At 44.8% G+C, this 24,379-nt stretch overlaps 11 non-coding genes across 11 annotated transcripts; 5 read left to right on the top strand and 6 right to left on the bottom strand.

The window, feature by feature from the left end:
• Window positions 1–292: 292 nt before the first annotated feature.
• On the top strand, window positions 293–366 carry TRNAT-AGU. The gene has a single exon. It is a non-coding gene; the product is annotated as a tRNA-Thr (tRNA).
• A 1,584-nt stretch (window positions 367–1,950) lies between these two features.
• On the bottom strand, window positions 1,951–2,022 carry TRNAH-GUG. Its single transcript has one exon. It is a non-coding gene; the product is annotated as a tRNA-His (tRNA).
• Window positions 2,023–2,725: 703 nt separating this feature from the next.
• Window positions 2,726–2,797, bottom strand: TRNAP-GGG. The gene has a single exon. It is a non-coding gene; the product is annotated as a tRNA-Pro (tRNA).
• Window positions 2,798–3,861: 1,064 nt separating this feature from the next.
• On the bottom strand, window positions 3,862–3,933 carry TRNAH-GUG. The gene has a single exon. It is a non-coding gene; the product is annotated as a tRNA-His (tRNA).
• Window positions 3,934–4,046: 113 nt separating this feature from the next.
• On the top strand, window positions 4,047–4,120 carry TRNAT-UGU. The gene has a single exon. It is a non-coding gene; the product is annotated as a tRNA-Thr (tRNA).
• Window positions 4,121–4,753: 633 nt separating this feature from the next.
• Window positions 4,754–4,825, bottom strand: TRNAH-GUG. Its single transcript has one exon. It is a non-coding gene; the product is annotated as a tRNA-His (tRNA).
• A 119-nt stretch (window positions 4,826–4,944) lies between these two features.
• Window positions 4,945–5,018, top strand: TRNAT-CGU. The gene has a single exon. It is a non-coding gene; the product is annotated as a tRNA-Thr (tRNA).
• A 9,096-nt stretch (window positions 5,019–14,114) lies between these two features.
• TRNAH-GUG lies at window positions 14,115–14,186 on the top strand. Its single transcript has one exon. It is a non-coding gene; the product is annotated as a tRNA-His (tRNA).
• Window positions 14,187–16,213: 2,027 nt separating this feature from the next.
• TRNAT-UGU lies at window positions 16,214–16,287 on the bottom strand. Its single transcript has one exon. It is a non-coding gene; the product is annotated as a tRNA-Thr (tRNA).
• A 119-nt stretch (window positions 16,288–16,406) lies between these two features.
• TRNAH-GUG lies at window positions 16,407–16,478 on the top strand. The gene has a single exon. It is a non-coding gene; the product is annotated as a tRNA-His (tRNA).
• A 662-nt stretch (window positions 16,479–17,140) lies between these two features.
• TRNAT-AGU lies at window positions 17,141–17,214 on the bottom strand. Its single transcript has one exon. It is a non-coding gene; the product is annotated as a tRNA-Thr (tRNA).
• Between the last annotated feature and the right edge of the window lie 7,165 nt (window positions 17,215–24,379).

The following is a 24,379-nucleotide window of genomic DNA, read 5'->3' as shown; positions in this document are numbered from 1 at the left end:
CCAAAGCAGATTCACATTAGTCCACCTTCTGGGCTAAAATTTAAGCCAGAATGTGGTCCTTCGGATCTACACTGTCACCAAATTCCATGAGATGCTCCAAAGCCTGACCTTGTTTCTCTTTTAAAAACAAATAACAGCCTCCAGGAGCAGCTGGGAAGCATGAGCTCCAGGACTGATGACCAGACATAGAATCATGATATGTCTATCCCAGAGACTCTAAGGAAGTGCATGTTGTTTATACAATGATCATCTCCTGCTACCTGGAAGTGATTGGGTCAGGCATGCAGCATCAGGCACCATGGCTAAGCTGGCTAAAGCACCTGTCTAGTAAACAGGAGATCCTGGGTTCGACTCCCAGTGGTGCCTCAGGTATTTAGTATTTTGGCCTCTGTCCGTATGAGTGTGGCTCAGCAGAGCTCACAGAGCATATTTTGCTGCTCATTGAAGCAAGAAGATAAAAACTCTGACAGGCCATGGTGGACATTTGATGTTACTCACCTTCTTTGTGAAATCAGAAGTTTTACCCATCCCAGCAAAAACAAAAAAATGCAGTGCATGGGCTTTGTTTGGGATTTTAACCTGGGATCTGCCACATCCTAAGCAAGAATCAAACATCTAGGCCAACAAGATAGTCAGGAGATTCCTCTGCATTTAGGGTAATCATGTTGCCCTTGTTCAAGAGAAGTTGCCACCAGGCTTTCCTGGCAAAAAGGAGCAGATGTTACAGATTTGCTGCTTTATCCCTGTCTTCAGGTAGCAAGTGGACCAGGCTTGCAGTGGGGGTGGGGGTGCTGTAACTAAACTGGCTGAAGCTCCACTCCAGTATGCAGGTGGTCCTGGGTCCAATTTCCTCTGGTGCTTTGGATGCTAACACTGTTGGATCCTGCTGTTGAGTGCAGCTCAATGGGGCTTACAAATGACATTTTGCCACTTTTAAAAAGATGTCAGTTCCTGCCATGACTCAAATCAAAGTTGCTGTAACCTCAGCACAGGGTACTAAGAATTATACAATCATGGCTGGGCTGGCACAACTGCCTTCAAGGAGCTGGGTCTTCTGAAGATGCAAAGTCAGTCTATTGTTTCTTGGCCAGTGTCTATGTGGAGCAGGGATAGAAGAGGAGCTGACCAGGCATCACAGCTTTAGCTGGCTAAAGCGCCTGCCTTGGAAGCAGGAAATCCTGGGTTTGATGCCCAATGGAGCCTCTGGCTTCCCCTTTTGAGGTGGGAGAAGAGTGTTCCCATTTTCTTGCAAGACATGTCCATGACCCCTTCCCTGTGCCCACAGAAAGACAACACTGTTCCTGTGTGCAATGAAAAATGTAAATCCACCTGTTTGGTGTGACTTGGATTCAAACCAATGTTGCTGCAGTCGCAGTGCAGAGTATTAGCTGCTACGTTGCCAGGTCTTGGCAGCAGATGGTGGGAGAGGGGAGAGACACCCATGCTGGCCTGGAGATGCAATCACAGCTGGGTCTGTTGTCAGGGATCTGCTGGCCAAAATGTTCCCCTGGGTGACTTTCTGAAGGAACTTCAGAGCTGCACCCATCTCAACAAAAATTTGGATTTTAATGAACAACCAGACTTCCCATTGTGGACAGAGCTTCTCTGAGATTTGAACCTTTCGCATCCTGAGCCAGAGTCATGCCTCTAGAGGAACAAGCCAGATATGGATCTGTTCTGCATTTCAAACAGTTGTGACACCCACATTCAAAAAGGAACTTGCCACAAACCTACTTGGCAGCACCACTTCAGTGCTATTTGCCATTAGCAAATAGCTATGCTGGCCAAGGCGCCTGCCTAGCAGACAGAAGATTCTAGGTGTGATTGCAGCTGGTGCCTTAGAAACCATTCCTTTTGGGCCTAGCAGTAGAGTGCAGCTCATTGTGGCTAACAAAGGATATTTTACCATTCCCTGAAGTGAGAAAAGAAATCCATAAAACTGTAAGTTCCTGCCGTGACTCGGATTCGAACCGAGGTTGCTGCGGCCACAACGCAGAGTACTAACTACTATACGATCACGGCTGGGATGGCACACAGCTGCCTTCAAGAAGCTTCTAAAAACAAGGAAAGATGGCTGAAGGATAAGTCTATTGTGTCTTGGCCAGAGCCTGTGTGGAACAGAGAGTAGGAAAGAAGCTGATCAGGCACCACAGCTTAGTAGCTAAAGCACCTGCCTTGTAAACAGGAGATCTTGAGTTCAACTCCCAGTGGTGCCTCTGGCTTCCTCTTTTGAAACTGACCCAGGAAACTCCCATTTTCTTGTAAGGTATGCCCACCAGCTCTTCCCTGTGCCCCTGAAAAGACCATATGGGTCCTGTGTCAGGGGTGAATTTAGGGGAGCGTGACTGGTTCACCCGCAGTGGGTGCCATTGTTCAAGAATGGTGAAAATTGGAAGGTGAGAGGCGGGGAGTGTCAAATTTAGGAATCACAAAGGGTGCTGCTGAATTTTAAAGCCCGAAGTCTGCCACTGCCTGTGTGCAGTGAAAAATGAATATCTGGCCCTTTGCTGTGACTGATGCACAACCAGTTTGGGGGAAGAGGGGCTTGCAGGTTTACAGGATTAAGTACTGCAGTTATGGTGACTGAAGTCTGAGGCTGGGTTTCTTCCCTACGTGTGGCCCTGGCTGTTGAGGTACTGCAATGTGGCTTGCAGAAGGCCTTTTCCTACTTCCTGTAGTGGGAAAAGAAAAGTGCGGAAAGAAATCCATAAAAGTTGCTTGTTCCTGCCATGACTCGGATTCGAACCGAGGTTACTGCAGTCCCAGTGCAGAGTACTAACCACTGTACGATCATGGCTGGGCTGGCACAACCTTCTTAAAGCAGCTGGGTCTTCTGAAAGCAGATAGCTGAAATGTCAGTCTGTAGGTGGCTTGCTCAAAGCTTGTGGTGAGCAGGGATTGAAAGAGCTGCTGAGCAGGACCCAATAGCTTAGCTGGCTAAAGCACCTGCCTAGTAAGCAGGAGACCCTGGGTTTGAGTCCCGGTGGTGCCTCTGTTTATTTGTTTTGAGGCAGAAAGCAGTGCTTTCCTTTGGTTGCCAATGGTGCTCAGTGCAGCCACTCTATGACTGCAGAAGGATGACAGAGATGCCTGCTTGCGTGCTGTGAAAAAGAAACATCCCACGCATTTGTGCTCACACCCCTGAAGAAGACTTGAGAGCCTACATATTGGATGAAGGGCAGGTGAGTTTGTTCATCGTATAAGGGGGAAGCAACCCACTCACATCCCCTGGGTATGTCATCACACCTGTTTCCTAACCAAGGACTGCATTACACACACACACAGGTAAGCCTTGGGTATGTGGGGGATGAGATGTGCACTGTGTTCACCTTAGTGTACCTGCTCATCCCTACGGACAACCCAGAACACCTGCCCCCTGCCATCCTGTGGCTGTAGGTGATGATTCTTGTATGCTTACAACCTTGGAGTTCCTCAGGGTTACATAGTATGACCTTAATGTGTTCTCTTGCCCCACTCCAAACACCATTGCAACCAAAGAGCCCAAATTCAAGAATAAACCATTGTCAATTAGATGGAATCCAATGTTTTGACATATAAGCCAATGTCAATTAAGCCAAATGAACCCAATCATCTTAAAACATATAACCAATCCATGGAAATATTTCCTATCAGATGAGATCCTTAAGAGAAAAAAGCAACACATGATCTGCAGCATGAAGTAGGCAAAAAGGGGAGATTATTCCAAACCCAAAATTCTTTAAGAAAACACAGCCACGCTGCAAAAGGATAGTGGATGGGTGCTACAGAGCAGAAACAAGAGAAGCAGTGGTCAGATTCGCCTCAAATTGGCAAAGTCTATTCCCTGAGGCGGGAAAGAACTCCGCAAAAGCTGCGAGTTCCTGCCGTGACTCGGATTCGAACCGAGGTTGCTGCGGCCACAACGCAGAGTACTAACCACTATACGATCACGGCTGGGATGGCACAGCTGCCTTCAAACAGCTTCTAGAAGGCAGGGCAAGATGACAGATCAGCCTATTGCATCTTGCTTAGAGCCTGTGTGGAGTAAGAAATAGAACTGCTAACCAGGCAGCATAGCTTAGTTGGCTAAAGCACCTTCCTTGTGAGCAGGAGAGCCTGGGTTCGACTCCCAGTGGTGCCTCTGGCTTCCTGTTTTGAGGCAGGAGCAGAGTGCTCCCATTTTCTTGCAAGGCATGCCCACCAACCCCTCCCATGCTCACAGAAACAACACGCTGTTCCTGTTCACATTGAAAAATAAAATATAAATCTACCTGCCTGCTGCGATTTGGATTTAAATCAATATTCATGCATCCTCTGGAATATCCTCACTACATGGCCATGTGTTGGTGGGCATGTGTTGGTCTCTATCAGTATGGAGAGGCAATAGCAGCTGGGTCTATTGCCATAGACCAGCTGGCCAAAAGATTTGAAAAATCTGGATCTAAATGAACAGCCAGGCGCCGCCGCCCCCTGCTGAAAACAGCACATCTTTGATTTTGAACTCAAGACCTTTCATATCCAGAGCCAGAATCGTACATCTAGATCAACAAGCCAGAGAGGGGACTGTTCTGCATTCCAATCAGTTGTGATACCCACATTCAAAAGCAACTTGCCACAAACCTGCATGGCAACACCACAGCCAGATTTACAGGGTTGTATATTCTGTAGCTAAACCAGATGCCCTGGCAGTGCTGCTGCGGCTCAGTTTGGCTCACAGAGAGCCCTTGTGCCACTCCCCCAGAGGGGAATTTTTTTTTCAAAAGATGCGAATTCCTGCCGTGACTTGGGTTCGAACCAAGGTTGCTGCGGCCACAACGCAGAGTACTAACCACTGTACGATCACGACTGGGCCGGCATGACTGCCTTCAAGCAGCTTCTAAAAACAAGGCAAGATGCCTGAAGGATAGGTCCATGGTGTCTTGGCCACAACCTATGTGGAACAGGGAGCAAGGAAGGAGCTGAACAGGCACCATAGCTTAGCTGGCTAAAGCACCTGCCTCGTAAGCAGGAGATCCTGGGTTCGACTCCCAGTGGTGCCTCTGGCTTCCTCTTTCAAGGTGGGAGCAGACTGCTCCTTTTTCTTGGAGGCATAGCCACCAATCCCTGCCTTTGCTCAAGGAGGACATTTTCATCTGATGAATGTTGGAAAGTATGTGATGTTGCAAGTTTGAGGGGAACCCTCAAGTGTTTTGGGGGGGAAAAAACTTTTGGGAAGGAAGAGGGAAGGAATGAAAGGGAGCCACTTCTCTCTCTCCTATACCCACCCACCCAATCCCCTTCCCATCCAGAAGCTCCCTATTTTTTATTTAAAAAACCACTTTAAACTTTATTTTCATCAACTTCTTTAAATCAACTCCTCTTAGGATCCAAGCCATTGTCCTCAGAACGTTTAAATTCATACTCAACTTATACTCCTTCTCTCTCTCTCTCTCTCTCTCTCTATATATATATATATATAAAGCACCAAATTGTGATGAGTAATTAATCATCTCAAGTCTGCCCTCTTCTAAAATAACTAGGTGTAAGCTAAACTTTTGCCAGGTTCAGCTTTTATGTTGTTTTCAGCAGAAAAGAAATTTTCATTATCAGCTAGTATAACAAAAAACAATTACTGTAGAATAATTTTCACACACCCCTTTTTTTGAACATTACTTTTTATCAGCGCTCCCTCCCTATACAACTAAATTTCTAACTTTTCCTGCCTTCTGAAAGAAGGATTGCTGGCTTTAAAGAAAAATCCAGCCTGGCCTGATCTTGCAGCTTGATATACAACCAGGCAATTCATGCATGCAGACAGGCCCACATAGTCATTCAAGGGACTGTGCTCCTATTACTTCTCTGGACTGAGCAAATGAGTCCTAATTAGGGACGAGAGAGAAAATTGATTCATTTTGCATTTAAAGGTAAAACTAGCAAATTTGCACTTTCTGAAATAGAAACACAGCCATTCTTTGAAATTTGCATTTCTCTGAATTTTGCAATGCAGTTCTCCAGCAAATAATGTCTACACATATGTATATACTATGGTAAAGTGTGCATAAGTATGCATATATTGGTGAAAATACCGGTAAATCATTCAATGAGGGGGGGAAGCTTTGCAGAAATGTGTATATTGGGAGAAATTCACAGTAAAATACTGGTGAATTTTCTGTGCACTTAAAAAAAGGAAGATGTAAACTGATGTGGATATGTGGATATGTGAACTTATGGTTAGAAAAATGAGAAACAGAGAATACCCAAAATTGACAGGTCTGCCCAACCCTAGTCCTGATGTATGTTGGTCACAATAAGCATGAAGCACCTGTTTCAAAAGTTAAGCAAGAACAATGCAGGGCCCATGGGTACTACTACTGCCTACTGAGAATGAATCCATCCATAGGGAAAAGAGTGGGAGGAGACTTTGTTCTTGCATTTGCGGTGGGGAAGGAGGGGAGTACATTTATTTTCATGCTAACTGAGCCAATGAGCTAGGCTTGCTGAGTCTCTCAGTGTTCCCTATTACAGAAACAACATAGTTTTGTTTTGTTTTGACTTTTCAGAGAAAAGCCACATGAAAAGTGTGGCTTTTTTCCTCTCCTAAAAAGTTATAAATAGGAGGAACTTGGAACACTGGGCAGCATGTTGTTGTTTTTCAAAAGTCAAATGGACAAAGTTCAGGTTGGGGAAATGCCTCGTCTTTTTCTGATGCTAGGAAATTGTACAATCTGATTTGCTTGCGGGGTGTTTACATGTCTCCCCATTAAATCATTCACAGAGCTGGCTCTATGATCAGGCAGACTGAGGCAGCTGCCTCAGGTGGCAGAAGCTGAAGGGAAGGGAGGTGACAGAGCTGTGAGTGCCATGTTGTCTTTCCTGTGTCCCCTACCATAGCCTGCTGCCCTCAAGTACAGTGGGAGATACTTTCCTTTCACCAGTACTGGGGTAAGATTCAACTGCCAATCCAATTGGCTTCTATATGTGGCTTATGGAAAAGACCAGCTTGTCCTTCACCTCAGGTAGCAAATTGTCTTGAGCTGTCCCTGATCATTCATTCACCCCACACTTTTCAATGCATTTCCCCATCAATTTTCTAACAACAAAATGCCTGTCTCTTGTAAAAGTGGATTTGTTATGCTCTAGGGCAGGGGTCTGCAACCTTTAAGACACAAAGAGCCACTTGGACCCGTTTCCAAAGGAAAAAAAAAAACCTGGGAGCCGCAAAACCATTGCGACATTTAAAACAAATATAACGCTGCATATATTGTTTCTTACCTTAATGCAATAATAATAAATAACGTATAGGAGCCAATGCAAAGTATAATTAGTAAAAACAACAAGAATAAGTTCTTACTTTTTTGCATTGACTCAGGGGCGTACCCAGGATCAAAACTGGGGGGGGGGGGCAAGCCATGGTCCTTCAGGTTGTGACATTTCAGCACGGAAAGGCGAATGAAACCAAAATTTTAGGGAAATTATATATAATTATAGCAGTGCTTTATTACAGTAGTTATTACAATTATTTGCTTGGTTTTTAAAAATTTTTATTCTAGTTACATGTCTTATACCAGGGGTGGCCAACTCCCAAGAAACTGTGATCTACTTTCAGCAGTGATCTACCCCCGTTTTCTGGGGTTCAGCTCAAAGTTGTTTTGGGGGGTGTGGTGGGTGGGAGAGAGGGCTTCCCCCTCTAAGATAGGTTGGCAAGCGAACTAAGAAAGAAAGAAAAAGGGGGGTGGGAATGGAAAAGTGGGGTGGAAAAATATAAATTGGGGGTGTGGTGGGTGGGAGAGAGGGCTTCCCCCTCTAAGATAGGTTGGCAAGCGAATTAATAAAGAAAGAAAAAGGGGGGTGGGAATGGAAAAGTGGGGTGGAAAAATATAAATTGGGGGTGTGGTGGGTGGGAGAGAGGGCTTCCCCCTCTAAGATAGGTTGGCAAGCGAACTAAGAAAGAAAGAAAAAGGGGGGTGGGAATGGAAAAGTGGGGTGGAAAAATATAAATTGGGGGTGGGGTGGGTGGGAGAGAGGGCTTCCCCCTCTAAGATAGGTTGGCAAGCGAATTAATAAAGAAAGAAAAAGGGGGGTGGGAATGGAAAAGTGGGGTGGAAAAATATAAATTGGGGGTGGGGTGGGGTGGGGAGAATATCTATTAAAAATATGTAGTAGTTTAAAAAATAAAAATAAAGGGGGGAAATCTTTTTCTTCTTTTTCCTTTTTTTGAAAACAAAAACAAAAGGGGAAGAGAAAAGAAAAAGGGGGGATAGAGGGAGAAAAGGGTAATAATAAAAATTCAAATAGAGTGGCTGCAGCAGCTGTGGGGGGTGTTTGTTTATTTTTTGTTTGTTTGTTTGTTTTAAAAATGGGATTTCTCCCCTTGGATTAAAAAAGGAGGGGAGGGGAAAAAAGAGGGGGGGTGGGAGAGCAAGGCAAAAAGCCAAAAAGCAAAAAACAGGGTTTTTTTTGGGGGGGGAATCGCGCCAGGCTCTGCAGCGCGCCGGCCTCGGGGCTCCGGGCCCCCGAGCCGCCCTTGGGGCCATCGTTGAGCATGTACACCGCCCGCAGCGAGCGCTGGCGAAGCACCGGTTGGCGGAGGTTTCAGAAGCAGCCCAGACGTTTTCGCCGCCGCCGCCCGGCCTTCCTGTTGCACAGCGGCGCAGGAAGGCTCCGAGTCCCGGCCGGGCCCCCGGGCGCCCCCCGGATCCCGCTGCCAAAGAGGCGCCGGACGGCGAGGCGGAGCAGCAAAGCCAGGCGGAGGCGGCAGCAGCACCATCCGGCGACCGACGCCGGGAAGGTCCCCCGCCCGCCCGCCTCTCCGGGGAGCGGGGAAGGCGCAACGGAGCCAAGCCCCACAAGGACACCCCAGCCGCCCGCCGGGCCCGACACTCCAAGGAGGGAAGCGGGCAGGCGCGGCGGGTCAGGAGGATGGCGCGGCGGGCGCAGCCCAGGCGGGCCAGGAGCGCAGCGCAGTGCCCCCACCACTCCGCGCCACCTCCGCGCCCCAGGCAGCCGCCCCGGAGCCGAAGGAGGAGCGCCTGTTGCGCGCTCACAGTGGCGGGCCACGGCGGGGACTGCCCCGCTCCGCTCCGCCAACTGCGCTGCCGCCGTCGCACCAGGCCCCGCCCCCCGCGCCTCCCCCCGGCTGCCCCCTCCCTCCCTCTCTCTCTCCCCCCTGCAAACCGCCCCTCCATCGCTGGCAGGGCTGGCGCGTCTTCCCTCCGGCCGAGGAGTTCTCAGGCGCAGTGCCCCCACCACTCCGCGCCACCTCCGCAGGTTCCCTACCCCCGCTCTAGGGCAACAGAGAGATTTAATCCACTTTAATTGCATAAACCTAAATTTCCTGGTATGCTCTTGAATCCCTCCCACAAAATACTGACAGTCTGGGGGTGGCCAACAGCTCCTTATTAGAAGAACAGACCTTATTTTTCTGCATAAGAAAACCTGCACTGACTTTTCTCCTTTGGCTCAAGTTCCCTACCCCCGCTCTAGGGCAACAGAGAGATTTAATCCACTTTAATTGCATAAACCTAAATTTCCTGGTATGCTCTTGAATCCCTCCCACAAAATACTGACAGTCTGGGGGTGGCCAACAGCTCCTTATTAGAAGAACAGACCTTATTTTTCTGCATAAGAAAACCTGCACTGACTTTTCTCCTTTGGCTCAGCTCTGCCTAAGCAAATCTGCCTTATTTTTAAAACGCTCTCTGTTTGTAAGTCATCAGTTTCTATATCCTGTGGTGATACTTAACCACACTGTGGATTTTTTCCATTGCCAGTGACAATTATAGGAGCCCAAAGCCAAGTGGTGAAAAATGTTTTTGACTGCCCTTGCATCTGGCTCCCTGGCAGCCACTTCTGCCGTTGACTGCAGAGCTAGCCCAGTGCCTCTGTTGCGTTTAAACTATTCAGATTAATTTTTCCCTTGGATACTATTATTTGCCTTGCCTTTCAACTGCTTTTAGAGTCTTTTTCTCGTTTGTTAATAGGATGGCATTTCACAGGAGTTTCGCTTACAAAACAATATCTGTGATCAAAAAAGGACTGGGGGCACTTTCTCCCTATGCAAATATGGAATGGAATAAGCTTTCCCCCATCGCCTTTATGAAATGCATTTTTGGATTACTTTCTAATATTAGGCCATCTTATCTGAATTAGGTGTCTCAGATATGTACCCCCTCAAGAAAACAATCTATCTTAAATTGCCTCCCTGTGAGTTATTAAGAGATACACAGAGCTAAGATGCATAACACCTTGATTTGTTTAAATTACAGGGAGCAGGGAGGAGCAGTCAGAAGGACCCCAATAAAAGATTCCAACCAAACGCTTAGAAAATGGTTCTAGTTATAGGTAGGTAGCCGTGTTGGTCTGCCATAGTTGAAACAAAATAATAAAAAATTCCTTGCACTAATAAAGAATGATCAAGCAGGATTCCTACCAAATAAATTTATGTATAGTAATGTGAGGAATCCACACAATTGCGCTCATTTCACACACTAGCAAGGTTATGCTTAAAATTCTACAAGGCAGGCTTAAGCAGTATGTGGACCGAGAACTCCCAGAAGTGCAAGCTGGATTTCGAAGGGGCAGAGGAACCAGAGACCAAATTGCGAACATGCGCTGGATTATGGAGAAAGCTAGAGAGTTCCAGAAAAACATCTACTTCTGCTTCATTGACTACGCAAAAGCTTTTGACTGTGTCGAACACAGCAAACTATGGCAAGTTCTTAAAGAAATGGGAGTGCCGGATCACCTCATTTGTCTCCTGAGAAATCTCTACGTGGGACAAGAAGCTACAGTTAGAACTGGATATGGAACAACTGATTGGTTCAAAATTGGGAAAGGAGTACGACAAGGCTGTATATTGTCTCCCTGCTTATTTAACTTATATGCAGAATTCATCATGCGACAGTCTGGACTGCGTGAATCCCAAGCCGGAATTAAGATTGCCGGAAGAAATATCAACAACCTCAGATATGCTGATGATACTACCTTGATGGCAGAAAGTGAGGAGGAATTAAAGAACCTTTTAATGAGGGTGAAAGAGGAGAGCGCAAAATATGGTCTGAAGCTCAACATCAAAAAAAACTAAGATCATGGCCACTGGTCCCATCACCTCCTGGCAAATAGAAGGGGAAGAAATGGAGGCAGTGAGAGATTTTACTTTCTTGGGCTCCATGATCACTGCAGATGGTGACAGCAGTCACGAAATTAAAAGACACGTGCTTCTTGGAAGGAAAGCAATGACAAACCTAGACAGCATCTTAAAAAGCAGAGACATCACCTTGCTGACAAATGTCCGTATAGTTAAAGCTATGGTTTTCCCTGTATGGAAGTGAGAGCTGGACCATAAAGAAGACTGATCGCCGAAGAATTGATGCTTTTGAATTATGGTGCTGGAGGAGACTCTTGAGGGTCCGTCCCATGGACTGCAAAAAGATCAAACTTATCCATCCTTAAAGAAATCAGCCCTGAGTGCTCACTGGAAGGGCAGATCCTGAAGTTGAGGCTCCAATACTTTGGCTACCTCATGAACGACTGAACAACAACAAAAATGTTGATTTGTTAAGTTTGTTTTGATATGATATGATTTGATATGATCTGAGATGGTTTGATTGATGATGTCTGGAAAAGATTAGGTATGATTTGATTTGTTATATGCTAGTTTGGTTTTTCAGTTTTTTTGTTTTTTTTCTTTTTATCTATTTTTCTGTTTTTGTTTGATGATTATGTCTGTTTTAATTTGAAACTTCAATAAAGATTATATATTGTAAAAAAAAAAAATCATTCCAGTAGCATCTTAGAGACCAACTAAGTTTGTTATTGGTATGAGCTTTCATGTGCATGCACACTTCTTCAGATACCATTTCAGCAGAGGAAGAGAAATCGGGCAGCTACTTCAAGTGACAGCAACACATTGGCCATGAGCTTCCAATTAAGCTCCAGTGACAGTCCAATGTATACATGTGACAGACTTATAAATTACATCAATCTTTTAAAGCGGCAATCCTATATTTAGTTGAGTGGGAGTAAGTACCATTGAACTCAACAGGACTTACATTTCAGGATTGTTCTGGAAGAGCAAAAGAGCTCAGCTGTAGTTGAGTAGCAAGTTAATTGTTTTTGCTGAAAAGAAGAAAAATTGAGCCCTTTTTCCATAGGCAGACTAATCCTCTCATTACTGAGTAAGAACAGAATGAGTGTGGGTGTACAAGGGAGGAGAAAGCTCTGTCAACTTTACAGCACTGTGCTGAACGAGATAACTAGTTACTAAAGCAACAAAGGCTTTGCTTGTTTTTTTAAAACGCATTTTTAAAAATAAAAAATATATATAAATAAAAAGATACCAGATTCTAGTCAACAAAGTCCTACTCAGAGTAGACTCACTGAAATTAATGAACCAAGTTAGCTGTGTCCATTAGCTGTGTCTACTCTGAGTAGGGCTAGTGTTGAATGCCAACCATGCCTTGCATTTTCTTACTTACAAATAAAAATTGTCCATTAATACAAATTCACACAGCAGTCATTGCTTCCTTGTGACTATGGGTTTGTCCATTCTGGTGTTTAATGTGGAGGATAGCAAGCTTCCTATAACACCATATTTTCTCATACAGGGATACCCGAAAAGGGAATCCTGACTGAGGGTGAGGGGGGGGGAGTAAAATGCAGGAAGGCAGTGATTTGGAGAATATTATATGCATAACAAAAAAAATAATGGTGGTCCAGGAACCTTACTATTCACACTGAACAGCAGTATGGGTAAGTTTCTATGGCTTTAAAAGAGGTGGTCTGATTGTAGGAGGAAATAATACCTGAGTCCCTGAACCACAGGTTTGTGCTCAAGTGGAGATGCAGCCTGAAAGCTCCATGGAAGTATGAAACAAAGCAACAGGAACTATCAAAGGCAAGCCATTGTATTTGAAAAGCTTGATTGCTGGGTGATCATATTTATGCAACATTCCACAGAACCTTAAATTTCCCTTTCAGAGGCATTTCAAATTACAGCAATAGGAGAGAGGCTCTGCTCAGTAACAATTATGCTTTGGAAAGCGAAATAAAAGAAATCCTTTACAAGGGTGCCAGCACAAAGATTGCACCCTTCAGGTGAGGTTGGGGTGACTGGGGGCCTTTGAAGAGCTATGCCTCTCAGCCAAATAGATTGAAAAGTATTGATGAGAAAGGCAAAACCCAGAAAAATGCTGCCTTCGAAGACATTTGCTCTGCCTCTTCCTATTAAATGCCACATTAATCTCTCTCTGGTGTGTGTGTGGGGGGGGGGGTGTATTTAAAAAAACCAATTTTCTTACCATTTTGCTTTTAGGAAGGTTCAAGGAAGAACATACAGCACAGTACAGTACATGTATCCCAAAGCAAACATTTATATTCCTGCCCTCCCCTTAAAAACAAACGTAGTTGTGGATTTTATTCCATCAGAAGGCTGCTTCGCTGCAGTGTAAATGCATGGAGGAGACGACGGTCTCCACCTAATAATACAGCCAGTGAAATCATGTGCAAGCAGACCAGAACCCCACCTTCTGCACATACAGTCAATATCTGGAGGAGAAAAAGTGTATAGACACAAAATAATATGCCTCTAGATAGCATGAGGACAATGTAGGCCAAATTATATTTTTCACTGCAAACAGGAACAGCGTGTTGTTTCCGTGAGCATGGGAGGGGTTGGTGGGCATGCCTTGCAAGAAAATGGGAGCACTCTGCTCCTGCCTCAAAACAGGAAGCCAGAGGCACCACTGGGAGTCGAACCCAGGCTCTCCTGCTCACAAGGAAGGTGCTTTAGCCCAGTGTTTTTCAACCACTGTTCCGTGGCACACTAGTGTGCCGCGAGATGTTGCCTGGTGTGCTGTGGGAAAAATTTGTTTATTTGATTTCTATTCAAGAGAATTACTTTATATATAGTCAATATAGGCACAGAGTTAAATTTTTTAACATTTTCTAATGGTGGTGTGCCTCGTGATTTTTTTCATGAAACAAGTGTGCCTTTGCCCAAAAAAGGTTGAAAAACACTGCTTTAGCCAACTAAGCTATGCTGCCTGGTTAGCAGTTCTATTTCCTACTCCACACAGGCTCTAAGCAAGATGCAATAAGCTGATCTGTCACCTTGCCCTGCCTTCTAGAAGCTGTTTGAAGGCAGCTGTTCCATCCCAGCCGTGATCGTATAGTGGTTAGTACTCTGCGTTGTGGCCGCAGCAACCTCGGTTCGAATCCGAGTCACGGCAGGAACTCGCAACTTTTGCGGAGTTCTTTTCTCGCCTCAGGGGGGTGGTAAAATGCCTTCTGTCGGTCCTAATAAGCTGCATGCAACTTCCGGATCCAAAAGGCTAACATCCAAAGCACCATTAGTAACTGAACCAAAGTTCACCTGCTACAGTGATCATCTACTAGAGTGGAGGTTTTGCCACTTAAATGCAGAGAGAGAGAGAGAAAACTGCAAGCTTGGTCCACTTGCTACAAGAAGACAGAAGCTAAGCAGCACATTTGCAACACTTGCTCCCTATTTCCAGGAACTTGTGACTTCTTGCCAGAATACGCCACCCTCCCCTCAAAAGACTTAGATACTGATGAGGACAGGGGGAGAGACAGCATTGGCACAGCTATGACCCTAAAGTAGTTGCTCCTCTGCATTGTGGTCAGAGCAATTGTGGTTCACATCTGAGACACAACACAAACCTGGGGCTTTTATGTATTTATGCTTCCACCTCAGGGTGTGGAAAAAACATTTTGCAAACCTCACTGAGCCACACCTACACTCCTAGGCCTAAACAATTATTGTCATCACTGGGAATCAGACCACGGATCTCCTGTGTATGAAAAAGCAACTCTAGCCAGCTTTGCTACAGCACTCCCTGTGGCAAGCCAGGCCCACAGGTGTAAAGCAGACCCTGAACACTAGTGGAACATCTGTCTTAATCGCAAATGAGCAGGAGGCTGTGACCACACTTGAATTAAGGGAGCCTGTGGTCGCCAAGGAAAGTGGCTCTCCCTCTCACCATGTTGCCTCTGCCCCCACTCTGTTTCCTGGTCTAGGGGTCTAGTTCTTGTTTATGGTATGAGTAATCCAAGGTCAAATCCTGGAGAAGCCTTGTCCACAGCAGAAAGGTTGGCTTCACCATTAAATATTGTGTTTGAAAAATGTGGGATGTTTCTTTTCCACAGCACGCAAGCAGGCATCTCCATGGTCCTTAGTGGCTGCACTGAGCACCTTTGGCAACCAAAGGAAAGCACTGCTTTCTGCCTCAAAACAAATAAACAGAGGCACCACTGGGACTCAAACCCAGGGCCTCCTGCTTACTAGGCAGGTGCTTTAGCCAGCTAAGCTATTGGGTCCTGCTCAGCAGCTCTTTCAGTCCCTGCTCACCACAAGCTTTGAGCAAGCCACCTACAGACTGACATTTCAGCTATCTGCTTTCAGAAGACCCAGCTGCTTGAAGAGGGTCGTGCCAGCCCAGCCATGGTTAGTACTCTGCACCAGGACTGCAGTAACCTCGGTTCGAATCCGAGTCATGGCAGGAACAAGAGAAAGGAGTGAAGTGGTGCATTAGTAGTGTGTTCTCGCTTCGCGGCAAGTCCCTTTGGATGTAGGTGGCACAGCCATTTGAAATGCAGAATAGACCACCAGTTGGAATAATTCTTGCTTGGGATCTCAGAGAAGCTCTGATCACAACTAGCTGCTCATTCAGATTTAATTCTTGTTGGGATGGCTTCAGCTCTAATATTCCTTCACAAAGTTGCTTGGGGAAACTTTTTGTCCAGCTAGTCTATGGCATGGGTAGGCAAACTAAGGCCCGGGGGCCGGATCTAGCCCAATTGCCTTCTAAATCCGGAGTGCGGGTGATCCAGGAAACAGCATGTTTTTACATGAGTAGAATGTGTCCTTTTATTTAAAATGCATCCCTGGGTTATTTGTGGGGCATAGGAATTTGTTCATTATTATTTTTTCAAAATATAGTCCGGCCCCCCACAAGGTCTGAGGGACAGTGGACCGGCCCCCTGCTGAAAATGTTGCTGACCCCTGGGTCTATGGCAACACAACCAGCTGCTAATTCCTCTCTGTGAGAATGAAGGTTCCCCCCACCCACCGACCCTGCAAGACCTGGCTGTGCATCAGTCACAGCAAATGGCTAGATTTACATTTTTCACTGCACACAGGACCCACAGGGCATTTCAGTGTCACAGGGAAGAGTTGGTGGGCCTGCCTTGCAATAATATAGGAACACCCTGACCCTGCATCAAAAGAGGAAGCCAGAGGCACCACTGGGAGTTGAACCCAGGATCTCCTGCTTACAAGGCAGGTGCTTTAGCCAGCTAAGCTATGGTGCCTAATCAGCTCCTTTCTTACTCTCTGCTCCACATAGGCTCCATCCAAGACACAACAGACTTATCCTTCAGACATCTTGCCTTGTTTTTAGAAGCTGCTTAAAGGCAGTTGTGCCATCCCAGCCGTGATCGTATAGTGGTTAGTACTCTGGGTTGTGGCCGCAGCAACCTCGGTTCGAACCCGAGTCACGGCAGGAACTTGCAACTTTTATGGATTTCTTTTTTTCACCACAGAGAGTGGCAAAAGGCCCTCAGGAAACCCCACCCGGCTGCACCCACCTGCTGGGCCCAAAAGGGTTAGTACCCATGGCATCACCGGGTGTTGAACCCTGGATCATTTGCATACTAGAGTGGAGTTTCCTCTGCTGAACTATGCCCCCCTACACACACACACACACACACACACACACACACACACACACACACACCACAAACCTGCTCTACTTTCTACCTGAAGACAGAAGCAACAAAGCACACATTTGTAACATCTGCTCCCTTTTGCCAAGAAGGCTTGGTAACAAATCGCATTGAACGCAAAATAAAAGAATTGTAGAGTTGGCCTGAAATGCAGAGGAACCTCCTGACTACCTTGTTAGTCTAGATGTATGACTCTTGCTTAAGATGTGAAAGGTCCCAGGTTCAAATCCCAAGCTAAGCCTTTACATTGCAGTTTTTTAATTTATGCTGGGATGGGTGAAACTTCTGGTTTTCCTTCACAAAGAAAATGAGTAACATCAAATGTCCACCATGGCCTGTCAGAGTTTTTATCTTCTTGCTTCAATGAGCAGGAAAATATGCTCTGTGAGCTCTGCTGACCCACACTCATACGGACAGGGGCCAAAATACTAAATACCTAAGGCACCACTGGGAGTCGAACCCAGGATCTCCTGTTTACTAGACAGGTGCTTTAGCCAGCTTAGCCATGGTGCCTGATGCTGCATGTCTGGCCCAATCACTTCCAGGTAGCTGGAGATGAGCAGTGTGTAAGCATCATGCACTTCCTTAAAGTCTCTGGGACGGGCATGTCATCATGATCCTATGTCTGGTCATCACTCTCAGATCTCCTGCTTTCCACCTGCCCCTGGAGAGTAGTACTGGTTTTTAAAAGAGGAACATGGTCAGGTTTTGGACCATCTCATGGAATTTGGTTACAGGTGGGTAGCCGTGTTGGTCTGCCATAGTCAAAACAAAATCAAAAATTCTTTCCAGTAGCACCTTAGAGACCAACTGAGTTTGTTCCTGGTATGAGCTTTCGTGTGCATGCACACTTCATGAAGTATGGAATTTGGTGACACTGTAGATGCAAAGCAGACCGCAGTCTAGCTTGCAGAAAGTGAATCTGCTTTGGAATTTGTGCACCTTATGAATGCTTCAGGATCACATTTCAGATGTGTGTGGGAAGGGGGAAGAAGATATACCACTCACTTCTGGCAGAATCCATCTTATCTCCATATACATGCTTTCTAAGATCAACATGCAATTTCGGAAAATTCGAGCACAAGAGATATGCCACATCATCCCCCTCTTCCTCCTGCTACGCAGCAGTGATTAAATTGTTGGTAGGTCAAGCACTACATGTTTGGAAAACAAATGCACCAGCCACACTGTCTGCTTCTATCTACAAGTAGCAAATCCATACGTACATCAGACCCCTGAAGAAAGGCATCTGGTTGGCTACTGTAGGAACCAGATGCCTCTCTCCTGGCAGCTGATGAAGTTATGGATTTTCTACTTGTAGGCAATAGTGGAGGGGTGGGGTGGGGTGGCAGTACTTACTTGACCTCCCAACAATTTCATCACTGCTGCTAACCAGGAGGTAGTGTGATGGTGTGGCAGGTCTCTTGTGTATTTATTTGGTATGATCTTTATTTGGTATGCACCCTTCCTGATATATAGATTTGTTCAGGCATCAATTTTAATGAATAAACTCAACATGGGATTTTCTATTTGCAGGAGTGCCTAAGCTGTGTGACTCCACCTATGGTCAACTTTTATATTTGTAAGTAAACCCCAATATTGCAAAAACAAAACCCAACATCATAATTATCCAGTCTTTTCTGCTTCCAAAGGAAACCAAGCCCAGGGAAATGCTGCCCCTGAAACTTCTCAGCACTCGGGGAAGTGGGGAACACGTCACTATGCATTTCTTGTGGCACACAGCTCTGCCCAAGAGCACAGTTTGGGAATTACTGAAAAGAAGGGTTGGAAGTATAGGGAATCTTTTGACTTCACAATGTTCTGACTTTACAGAGGCAGTAGGGTGGTTGTTTTTCCCCTCCCTAATTCTGTTTATATACACTGAAATGCTCCAGGGACGGAAGATGCACTGCTTGGATTTACCAGGGTGGTGCAGACCTGCAAGGAGTTTGGCTGCAGCTCAGAGAAGCTCCAGAGTGCTGCTGCTCAGTGAAGCAAGTGGAAACATGATCAGAGCAGACTTGGGCCTAGAATACCAAAGGGTGGTAATGTTTAATTTATAAATCTTCCAGCTTGATGTAAGTAGCAGTGCATCCTCAGAAAGAAGAGTGGCTCTTACCATATTGACCTAAGAGATATCAAGTAGCCAGGGTTTCCTGCTTCCGGTGCACCAGGAATGGAGTTTCTCCCAATACCACGGGAGAAAGGCAGATGGAGATAATCAGATAATGATAGGGATTGAAGAGGAACCAGTCTCTCATCTGCAGTTTGCCTGGCAGTCTGGCACTCGCTTCCCCATGGAATGCGAGGACAGGCAAAGGCACTGGGTGCACAGAGCGCTCCAGCTGCCACGACCCCCACCCCGATCCTGTTCCTGGAAGCACAGGTCATCCTGTTAACTGGACTTTAATTGGAGTAAACTACAGGCCTGTGCCAGAGGCGATGAGATAAGAAACTGCAAAAACAACCCAGCTACAAGGATGTGAAAGGTTTGGATTGAGAGCGCATTTCATTCGGTGAAAGAAACGATGTGGGGAGCAGAGCCCACGGTTTGCTTACTTAAGGTTTTTGCTCTACATTTTGAAACGGCAACCCCCGCCCGGCCCACCCCGGAATGCAAGTTTTATTTTAAAATATCTGCACAAGTGAGGATGGAGGGAATTGGAATATAATATGGAATTTAACAAAACTGGAACTTCATGTGAGAGAGAAAGGAACTGAGAGGGAAGGGGGGAGTAAAAGCTATGCTTTTAAAATATAGAGCAAAATTCTCCCTAACCTCGATTATCCACAAAGGAATGTGTTTGAGATAAGGATAAATGACCATAACTGAGCGGCAGGGAGGAATGGGTCTACCAGCTATGAGAATAGAAGTTTTTGGATTAACTATCTGCAGTCTGGATTCAGACCGTTCTTCCTAGGCTGGAAAAATGGCAAAGACGGCTTTTTTACTGGAAGCCAAATCACGGGACGAAGCAATGCAGTGACTTTCGGAAACGGTGAGATAACAGCTTCTCCCAATACATGACAGGAACCATCAGCAGTTTCAGGAATAAAGGATACAACACTATACATCAGGCATCCCCAACCTGCAGTCCTCCAGATGTTTTGGCCTACAACTCCCATGATCCCTAGCTAACAGGACCAGTGGTCAGGGATGATGGGAATTGCAGTCCAAAACATCTGGAGGGCCGAACGTTGGGGATGCCTGCTATACATTGATGGGGAAACTTCATGGGGGGAAATTGTCACACGTAGGAAAGAATAAGAATTACAGCTAAAGTTCCTCACTTGAAACTTTATAAATTACCTGTTATACCAACACGAATTGAAATCACAAGATTGTAGCTGTTCTATAAGGGATTATTATATCTGAATGGAATGGAATGGAAATTATTAAAACTTTGGAATGCATAAAAATGTAGAAGAATGAACTTATCAACTATAGCATGCAAGAGAGCCAGTTTAATTAAATTGTATAATTTGACATTTTAATAAGTGGCATTAATAATTGTATTAATTGGATAAAATTGGTATTGTTATAATGAGGCTATTATTGGCACGATGCAGGAAAATAAAATAAAAATCTATTTTTGTAAAGAGAGAGAGAGAGAGATCAGGCAGCCCTTCTGATCTCTTGTGCATTTTTTTTTGTATGATCCTTGGGTCCAATGCCAAAAGAAATACATCCTTCCTGGTATATATCTTTAAGGCATGTCTTAATGATTAAACTCAACATGAAAAACCACATCTTCCATTATTTCCATCCACACAGATAAAAATTATCTTCAACTCTGGACCAAAGGGGGGGGGGTCCAACAGCAACAACAACAAACAAATCCTACTATGGATCACAACTGAGTTCTTGAGAACCTTTACTTGTGTAGCTGCTTGAACAAACAGAGCAGCTTCCGATCCCAAGCAGTGCACTGAGTAAAGGTGAAGATTCGTGGAATAAGATGTTTGCACTTGGCCTGAATGTCAGGAAATTATTTGGTCACACCCTGCTGGGTTTCTCATAGCAGGCCCCAAGGGTTGAAGAATACTGTGGTTATAGACCCTTCCTCTTTAAGGTGGTGATGATGGGGGTGCTGAACAAGCATTGATTGTTGTTGCTTCCTGCCTCTCGAAATTATATCTTACTGCAGAGTTATTGCAGATGAATTATGTATGAGGCTGAAATCACTTTTCCAAAGTACTTCCAGCCTCTAGCAGAGCTGCAAAACAGACCAAGGTCCATCTTCAGTGTATGTGGTTATAGCATTCTGCATGGCGTTATTCCATTGAAAATGAATGTGCTTAAATCATAACTGCTGCTATCAAGTATTTGTACCTAGATCAATCTTATCTCTTCCCTTTCATTGGTTGGGGCCTGCTGAGCAGAGTGTCCACTTCCAACTGCTAGGTGAGAAGAAATCTACTGTTAGCACTATTTGGTTTCCATTTAGCTGAATCAGTCTGTCTCTATATTCTATCCGAGACCATAAGGGACACAGTTTGCTCAGACCTAATGGTTTATTGATCTGCTGCATGGCATATATGCCTTGTAATAAATAAGAAAAGGGGCAAAGGGTCCTTCATTTTAAATGCAAGACATGGCACTCCTTTAAAGTGTTTCTTTTGCCATCTGTATTAATTCACTGAAATTAGTCATTACCTGATTTCACGTCCCATTGATCCCAAGTGCAGACAGAACTCTCAGAGCTGGAAAAAAAATGGGTGGGAATGGTCCTGCCATTAGTATGGATAGAAGAGTTCTGTTTCGTTGCTTTATCAGCAAAAGGGTTCCTATCAAGCTATTTTCGACACGGCTTAAGTTTTTGTGATTTTGTGTGTGTGTGTATCCTTGAGACTGTCCTGTTCCGGGATTGTTTAATGAGGAAATGTCACCAGCAATTCCAAATGCCTAGGATCAAAGATGGTGCAAAACGTCTACAAGTAACTCCCTGAGAAAAGGGAATTATTATGACCATATAATACCGAATCAGAGCCAAATAATGAGTCACACTGCTTGGGAATATTATCATTCTATTCATGAACATAAAGAATGGACATTGATGCTATGCTAGCATGGAGCCATTTTATGTGCTGGGGAAGGGACTTTTTGTGTTAAGTTTGCTTTCCAATGCCATTCTCCCTGTAGGTACCATAACCATGACTAATAACAGTCCCAGAGCATGCAATGTCTTCCAGAAAAGGAGAAGCGCTTGCTCCTCTTTTCATCACTTTGTTATGCAAATTCATTTATTCGGAAAGGTAGTGTCCAGTCCTGGTGTATTCCTTTTCTGGACCTCATTGCATAGCCCTGAAGGTACTATTTTTCTGTGTTGCTTGCTGCACACAGCCATATATTGCCCAGTAAGGGCATTAAGATTAATGAATGGGACCTGGTTGGTCTTACTACAGCATGAAAGCTATTGGCTTGTGGTGATACAGAGGCAGACTTTCTCATTGGTGACTCTGGTGTTGTGTAATGCACTTCCTCCTGAAATATGAGAGGTCCCATCTGTACTGGCATTCCACCAGCTGTGTAAGCACACATGTTTACAGAGACATTTCCTTGATCTCTTGACTTGAGTCTCCTGTTTTAATTGCTGTTTTGTTTCAAGCATCCTGTCTCATCTGTTCTTCTCTTCCTCATGATTCCCAGCCTTATCTTGTCATTTGAACTCTCCCTCTTTCTGGCCATCTCCTTCTCTCTGTCTGCTGTCGGCTCTCCTCACTTCTCCGCCATCCCCAGTGCTGCCTGGACATCCAGTCAGAACTTAAATGCCTTTTGGATAGGTAGCAACTCTACCCCCTTACCGTTTCCAAATGAATGCCAACATTCAGTTAACAATGAAAACACCTAAAACCTTCATCCAAAGGACATTAGGCCGCCAGATACAGCCACTTGTGTGAGTGGCTGCAGATGGGTGGGGGAATCCACCTGATTCCTTTATCATAAGAACACAATAAGAGCCCTTCGGGATCAGGACAAAGGCCCATCTAGTCCAGCATCCTATTCTCACAATGGCCAACCAGATGCCTCTGAGAAGCCTGCAAGCCACCAACAGCCAACACCTATAATAGTCTCAATTTCTTACCAGTAGCAGAATTCATTCAGCCCCACTGGTGGATCTCAAAACTCTGAAGGTGGCCAATCCACCATGATTCTTCGGATCAGGCATACACTGTTCTTCCCCTGCCAGTTCCCTTGTACTGTAATGGATGGTTAACCCTTGAAGTGTAGCTTATCACAGAAAATTAAGTCTGCTTAGTACTTTAATTGGCATGTCAATACACTTCAAGAATGCCTTGCCTAAAATGTAGCATGATCCTCTCCAGAATTTTTCCCAGTAGTTCAGCAGTCCCAGTAACTACCAGGGGTCCCTGCATCTGTAATTAAGAAAGCAAAAGAGAGAGCTATGTGCTATATAGCCAGTGTGATGTGTAGTTTGGTCCTGGGCAACCTGTTGCTCTCTGCAGGTTGAGCTGTCAGGAAGCCCTGTTTCATACCCTATGGGCTACACCCGAACAGGATAAATGTCATAAAAAAATATTAGCAACATCTTTCTAAAGACTTTTCTCTGTTTTCTAATGAGACATCAAGGACAAAAAGGTTTATTTCAGAGAAAACAGTAGCAATGAAAACTGACAATCAGTGAAGTGCCATGAAGTGGTAACCAAACAAAGTATTAAGGGAAATCCTTTGAAAGGCAGGATCCTAGCACAGCCCGGAGTGGATTTCCAATAAACAAACAAACCAAACTATGGCATGGCATGAACCAAACGGATTATTGCTCTTTTATCATCCTTTGAACTAAATCCTGCTTGGCATTCTCACCACTAAAGTCAGAGGAAATAACCATACAAATCAATTTAGTGGGATTCAAACCTCCTGGCCAGATTGTAACCTCATCAACATCACTTCCTATTGTGGCAAAACCTCCATTTATTTCAGTGTATGCATTTCCAGTTTCTGCAAAGCCAAGTTTGTGGCTGCTTTGTTGACATGAATTTTTTCCCTTACGTTTGGCACTTCAGTCCTAAATACATAGACTTGGAAAGTAAACCCAACTTATTTCATTGTATGAGACTTTCATGTATAAATACGTGTATTTATGATCTAAACTTAGCAGCTCTGTTCTATATAGTTGCTTTAGTTCTTCTGGCATGAATAGCCAAAATTGTATCACAATGTTGGCAAGTAAGGGCTCATCCTGACTCTCAGCTGCCCCTACCCCAATAGATGGCAGGAGAGAATCAAATATTTGTAGAACAGAACATGCACATTGTCAAACAAAATAAAATACTGGAAGACAAATATAATTGCCTGCCAAATTCTATCAGACATCAAATATCAGGTGTCAAATGGCATAAGCTGTCAGATATTGAATATTGTCTAAGTTCTAACAGAAGTTGTCAAATACAAAATATAACTGCGTATTAGCCAATAATGTCAAATATAAAGTTTCCAATAACAAACAATGAAATCAAATACCAAATTTTCCTGGATATCAAATACTTATGCTGAATGTCAAATATTCAATGAGCATTTTGAGCAGAATGGATGGAGACACATTCAGTGGTATCAGGTTTATTGCCTGTAAGCAGGAGGACCATTCGGCTGCTATGCCTATCCTCAGTGGCCTATTTACCATAGTAAATTTGCACACCAGAATGGTATTTGAAAGTA

The sequence above is a fragment of the Lacerta agilis genome, chromosome 5, assembly GCF_009819535.1.
Source record: "Lacerta agilis isolate rLacAgi1 chromosome 5, rLacAgi1.pri, whole genome shotgun sequence".
Taxonomy (NCBI): domain Eukaryota; kingdom Metazoa; phylum Chordata; class Lepidosauria; order Squamata; family Lacertidae; genus Lacerta; species Lacerta agilis.
Note: the sequence above shows the minus strand (reverse complement) of the source record. Positions and strands in the feature narration are given on the sequence as shown.